Raw genomic sequence first — 7,500 nt, forward strand, 5'->3', positions numbered from 1 at the left:
AGTATATGTTAACTGAAAAATAATTAAAAGGCCGAAAGAGCTAAGGAATCTCTCTAAAAAAAGAAAATTATATTCAAAAGTACTGCTGACGAGCCGTTACCTTGCTTTTGGAGGTGTGTGGCATTGTCATTTTTAAAAGGAAAGTACACAAAGTTAATTGCGCACTCGAGACGCTATCGTCCTTTCGTTCAATTGTAGTAAGCTTATATTAAGCATCACTGAGAGACTCATTCCTCGTCGAGCAATCAATGAAATCAATGGCTTGTCGAGCAGGCGCTCCCAGGAGAAATATCATGCATATCAAACATTCCGCCGGACCGCTTAACTGACTCCGCCCTTCTTACCTCACCAATGACAAACTGGCTCACCACACACGAACATGCTTCCCATTTCAGTAATGTCCGCGAGTCAACTGCTCTCGAGCCTGGACTAGCCCGGTCTAGGAAATAAACATCCTATCTCTAGGTAAAGATGAGCTCACGGCTTTCCAAATCTAACCTAAATGGCTATAAATCAAATCATTACCACAGATCTAACTGCCATGCGATGCACTGCCACTCAACACCAAAATCTCGAAGCTCTTCCGGGAATTCCTCCGAGTGCAGAATGCATGAGCGGCCGCAACCGGGTCCTCAGTCAGGACCTGGAGTGCTTGGAGCCTCGCCTTCCCTCTCGTCAGGTGGCCCTCGGACACTCGTGTGTCTGGGATTGTGCTTGAAATCAGTCAGCCTCGTGAATGGAAATAAGATTGTGGTTCCTTTCTCTATTTATGTTGTTCGTCGTTTTCTGCTGCATCTCTTTTTCTTTCCCTTCTCTTCTTCATCCCTATCTCAAACCCTTTGCTCCAATTGGTTTTCCTCTCACGGTCACGGTTCCTAAATGAATAGCAAACATTCATGGTAAAAGAGGATTTTTTTTTTCGTTAACACTAATTGACGCCTTCACGTCCCGGTGAATATTTCGTAATGTTCTGTTAAAAAAAAACAAAAACACACACACACACACACACACACACACACACACACACACACACACACACACACACACACACACATATATATATATATATATATATATATATATATATATATATATATATATATAAATAACGTGACAAAGGAACATATTGTTAGAGTCTTTTGCATGTTCCGTTATCTAATCTTGTCGTAGATGTTGCCAAGCCATTCACGTTCGCACCTTGTCGATCGATGGGATAAGGAAAATCTGATTGGGAAATATGTATCCCTTCGATAATCGCTACATTTTGGCAGAAAATGTTATTATCATAAAACTATTGATACACTTACTTTGCAAAACCACCGAATACATAAATCTGGTTGCTTTTAGTGGCACTATTCCTCTCAGAAATGATAAAAGGATGAAAGGATGTTTTGAATATGCTATAACCTTCTTCCAGACCAAATGATTAAGTAATGTCCGCTTTACTATATTCTCATCACTCTAGATTGTGTCTTGTCTGTTGTGCAGTATACATCCTTCTGCACGACTTCTCCAGAGGTCGTTGGTCAACAGAAACGACCACGACCCATTGCAAAGCCTCGCAAACAGGCTAGTCCACGTGTTACACGCCGGGATTTCTGACCAAATAGTATGATAAGTAGTGAAAGAAGAAGAAAAAATTATGTACAAGTACCATAAAGAAAGAAGTTGTTTGGATGACTTTTATGTCGTGTTATTTTCTTTTTTCGTTACTTTTTTGGACGAAATAACCGATTTAGTTTCTGACTAAGTCCACTTCAATTTTTTGATTGACTTATGATGCGTCACTGAACTTAATTCATATACATTACATTCAGAGACTAGATTCAAAATTTAAAGTCGAAAAAAGTTTAATAGATTAAACAAGTAATCGTATTATATATATAAATAGTTACTGATGCCTAGTCAACGTACTAGTTACTCGTCTTCGCTCTAAATGAGTTGTCAGTAAAATTATAAGAAATCAAGGAAATTAAATATATATTGTGGCATGAAACCACCTGTAGTGCTAATGCGCACGTCCGGCAGAACTCTAAAGGAGAAACTGTTTACCTGATATATACAAAAGAAAAAAAATATTCTCTGGCGTCCCTCGAGGTATAATATGGCTATGTTACGTGTTAATCACAGACTGCATGCAAATGCTACCCTTGTTGCTAGCGCTTTGACGGAACGACACCGTAGAGTTTGTATACTGAACCCTACGAGTATTGCACCTTTTGATGTCCCCGGTTGAACAAACTATTATCATTCACTCAACCAGCTAATGATTTCAGTATGAGGTATATGGAATCTAAATCCGAGTCGTTATTTACGATATGACTCTTTCATACGAGTCACCCACGTTCGCTGATAGCAAAATACAAAATACAAACAATTAAGCGACAATAATTTATAAAAACAAAAATCGTATGAAATGATATTAGGCGTCTGCGAAAAGGGGAGTGATATTCCCTCAGAAACGCCGCCATGGCAACAACGATCGTTCGTGTGAGAATAACGGCAAATTGTCTCCTGTGTAATGTCTTTTGATTTTAGTAATAGTAGATAGTTTGGATGTATGGGTCTATGCATAAATCTTTATAATTGCATATATGTTCATATAGATACAGAGTGAGATTGATTAACAGATGGAGAGATAGACAGACGCACATGTATAAATCTCTACTAATTTCATATTCTGATACAGCGAAACGCTGTCTCATCGAAAGGCCGATTTCGAGAATAATGAAAAACGAAAACCCTTCCGGTCCAACAAACGTTTCTCTTTTGATCAGGACTTTTATCCTCGAGACTAGAATAAGTGTTTCTCTTCCCTTCGACCTCGAGAGGAAAGTAGACATCCTTAACCCGACATCCTGCGTCCCCTTCACTCCCTAGCTCCGTCCCCATTCCTATGATCCTTCCCTTCTCTCCAATGGCCTTCCAGTGCCTCCCTCTGTACCCCCCCCCCCAAAAAAAAAAAAAAAAAAAAATTGGAGTAGAGAGGATATACAAGGATTCTGTCTCCTCCGCGGTCGTATTACGGACTTTGGCTGATATTGTAAGAAGCAGACTGCCGGTACAGGAGTCTTGGTCTCGCGGCAACAGATGGGGGGAAGGTTTTCTCTCGTATTCTCTCTCTGTCTATCTCTCTCACTCTGATACTTTCTATCTGAAATAAAGTTGTAAATACCACGAATACTTTAACAATGAGCATATATTCCTTTTTTCTTCTTTTTAGTACCTTCCATTAGCAATATGTGACATCGAGAGAGACCGAGAGAGAGAGCGAAAGAGAGAGAGAGAAAATGTTTTTCTTTACATCCTCACCATCTACCGCACAATTAACATACGATTCCACTCGGTACAGCCTTTTATGAACGCAGGCAATCTTTTCCACATCATTATCAACCTGACACTACATTCACCATCCACCACACAGTAACCCTATTACATAACCCTATTACATTTGAAACACGCTTGTATGGCAAAATGAAGTGGAATATGCAATCATACACTTCCACAGAGACAGTAATCCATAAGCCAATTGCACAGCGGGTTTCACTTCGTGTTGCAGCTGCATGGAGGCAGTGCATATGAGCCAGGAATTATTAGCTCTTTGAACCCGATAAGACTTTCATTGCGCCGTAACTCTCAAATGAAATAACAATGGATCAAAAATCGTATCTTACAGGAAACATCCTTTTAAAATGCTCATTTATGATATCGATAGGGATGCAATTTCCTGTAGGAGGAACACTTTCAGATTGGTGTTAGTCATCACACACAAGAAACATCCTATCTCACCACAACACTTGTTACAATTGCATTCCCTTCACATTTGCACAACCTTTCACAGCACTGGTCTCATCATATACCTTAAAATATGCAAGAGGGTTTCACTACAACACGCTTCAGCTCTTACATTACCTGCACACTATTTTCACCGTCCGCAGCACAGTAGACAAAGCATTTCCGCTTCCAGCTACAAGCACCTAGCAATAACTCATACGTCAACCATGGATGAGCAACGCAATGTTATTCTCTGCAACATGGTTTTCACTCTGGTGTGACAGGTTCTCATGTTAGAACTGACCATTCCAGTGTGCAATATCGCGCCTGATATTGATAATGTTTTGTCGTTGGCGCTTATGATCAAGTTGATCAGATCTTAGCGTCTCTTCGGGGCCATGCAAGGCGGGTTCGCCTCTTCATTCTCTCCTCTCCCCCTCTTCAATACGTGGTTTCACTCGTTAATTAGAGATGTGTGTAATTACCATGTACCGGTGATGTCAAGGCAGGAAGTGTGGTTCTCAGAGCCGGGTAGAGTCGAGCATCAGGAGACCGGAGGCCCTCGCTCGAGGTGCCAGGGAATGAAGCGAGCAAACCAAAGGATTGTTATTGTAACCGTCATCATCATCATCTGTGATTTATAAAACATAAAACTACACACGAATAATTAATTTCTCTCCCATGTCATATATAACAAGCGCATGGGACGGAGAGAGAAAGATTCACACGCAGACACGTCAATAACATACACACACACACACACACACACACACACACACACACACACACACACACACACACACACACACACACACACAAAGAACAAACATACACATGCCGTATATCATATATCAACACGAAGAGAGAGTTCTGCAACCAAGAAATGCAAATTCTTTTTGAAACGTCATAGCAAACTGACATCCAAGTAGACTGAAAAAGAGAGATATAAAGTAAGAAAAAAATGAGTCAAATCACAGTTTAGATCAAATGAATAACTTTTCGTCGCCAGCTCCCACGATAAAAACGTTATCCTTTTAATCTCTTTTGATCAGAGAGAGGTTCCTGTCCCTCCTCCACCCGCAGTTTATTAACAAAATCGAATGAAGTTCTGGCAGATCGCAACAGGCAGTGAGGTCCTCGGAGATTTTGCTTTCCGTTTATATTTTTGTGTGGAGGGGGTTGTTTTATCCGTGTCGGGTTGTCTGTCGGTAGAAGATCCATGCACGCCCACTTATGTACATATTTAGGCACACACCCTTCTCTCTCTCTCTCCTAGGTCTGCCAAATAGGACGTTACTGGCTACCAACATTGCAAGTCTTGCGTGGCTTTGCGTAAGCCATTCCTATTTCGGTAATTTGGAAGCATTAGCTTGTTTATCTGGCTTACTTTAGCTTGTTTGAAATACGTATCATGTTCTTTCCGTATGTTACTTGAAAAATTAATATAGTAGTTGAATAAAAATTATTCATATTCATAATTACAGCTGACGAGCCGTTACTCTGCTTTCGGAGGTGTGTGGCATTATGTCATTTTTTTAAGGAAAGTACGAAGAAGAAGTTAATTGCGCACTCGAGACGCTGTCGTCCTTTCGTTCAATTGTAGTAAGCTTATAAGAAGCATGAATGCGAGACCCATTCCTCGTAGAGCAATCTGTGCGGTTTTCTTGCCACATTCGTACAGTGAATAAGGATGTTGTCTGGGCTGGCCATTGAAACACGTGGTGTTGTTGTGCGTCCGCTAATTCATTCAGAAAATTAGATTGATGTAAAAGGATTTACACTTCTGTTTCAATGCAGTTGAAATATATAGTCTTCATAATGGAAATACATACACCTGGTAAATGGTGTAACATAAACTAAACATGTCTTTCTTGTAGCAAATAAGCGTAAAATATAAAAACATCAAATATTGGTGGAATACGTATGTCAAAGAAAACGGACCCGCAACCGGGTCCTCAGTCAAGACTTTGAATACTTAGAGCCTCGCCTTCTCTCTCTCTCTCTCTTTGTCTTTGTCTTTTTGTTTCTCTTTTTCTCTCTCTCCTTCTCCTCCCCCTCTCTCAGTGTATGTGTCACTTTGCATTTCTCTTTTAGATACATAGATAGACATAAACATATATTTATAGTTGGATCACTGGATATGTATGCAGACAAATACAGACAAATCGATCCACATGGTATTGGTTCCTTCTTAAATCGTTATGCTAACCCCAATATGCTTTATAATGCACTGATACTGAAACATTTCCTTCGCAATTCCAAGTGGCCTTGTGAGTGTCCCATGGGATGTTCCAAACACCTTAGAATCAGAAGGGATTTAGCGAGGAACAGGAAAGGGAAAGGGACACTTAAGTGCATGGAGTGAACGAGCTGTGAAATGGAAAACCAAACTTCAGCCTCGATTCTTTTAATGGAGATGTATATAAATCCGAAACTCGTCTGTTCTTATTCATACTTACTTATTTATGAATAAATGCATGTTGACCCAGAAATGTAGAGTTAAATTCTATTTCGTATTTGCTTCTCCGAAAGTTCTTTTCTCGTTCGTTTGATCAAATATTCCTTCCACTGATGCAATAAGCAGCAATCTACAAGCCATCTATTCGAGCAATGCATAAACAGATCATTATTTCGAAACGCCTACGAACCATTTACACTGAAAACCGCAAAGACACTAGAAATAAGGAAATGTCGAGAGAAGATCGGGGAATTTCAGCTAAAAGCGTGAGCTGAGAGTGAAAAGCGATGGCATGTTTGTTTTGAGGGTTTGCTTCCAGGTGTGGCATCGCAATAACATATATTTAGCTGTTAAATTGTCTCTGGCAGCAAGAGAAATGCGAGTCCAGCCCTTGTGATTGAAAGAGATCCAGTTCACATGTTTGTCAATTTGGAGGATTTCTCATCAGTGAGGCAAGAAGGGCGAAGTCAGTCAAGTGGGCCGAGCGAATGTTTGAATGGCAAGCAAAGGATTATGAGCAGCAAGCATGATATTCCTCCTCGGAGCGTGTGTTGTACGAGCCATTGGTTTCGTGTTTGGTAAATAAGGTTTGTTGGACGGGGCATGAGTCTGTAAGTGCTGCTTAATAAAAGACGATGAAATCTCGAGTGCGCAATTAACCGTCTGTACGTTCCTTCAAAAATGACAATGCCATCCTTTCCAAAAGTATTTGAAACGGCTTATCCTCAGTAATTATATATATAATAATCAATTTTAGTAAGGTTTTATATGGCTTATCCCCCTTAAGATTTTTTACTGTAAACATTTACAAATTGGTGATGATAATAGAAATACTCTTTGAACATTATTTTGATCTCTCAGGCCCGTAGTAAAGAACATGTTGTGACGGGTTACCGAAAATTAGTATTGGAACCTCGGGAATTTTCCTCGGGTGCCTTCCCCCTCCCCACAGATATACCCGTCAATATAAAGAGTTTGTTTTTGGTAGGACATCATCGTTAGTTTTATATTATATAATATAGCGCATATTATATAATTTTATTAATATAAATGAACTCATTGTCTGGTCAAAAACAAATCTGTATCTTTTGTTTACGAGACTTAAAAGATCGATTCATATTTCAGGATTTATTGTATTAATTAAGTAAACATGATTCTGTCTTCGATATGATCGCGATTAATTTGTTTTAACATTCATGTTAATGATTTTATGACAATATATTTATGTTTCAATTGTGCGCTCTCAGGTGTTGTTTACATCGATCAAG

Source organism: Penaeus japonicus, unplaced genomic scaffold (assembly GCF_977035675.1).
Source record: "Penaeus japonicus unplaced genomic scaffold, GWHDUDI00000001_assembly GWHDUDI00000007, whole genome shotgun sequence".
NCBI classification, from domain to species: Eukaryota; Metazoa; Arthropoda; class Malacostraca; order Decapoda; family Penaeidae; genus Penaeus; species Penaeus japonicus.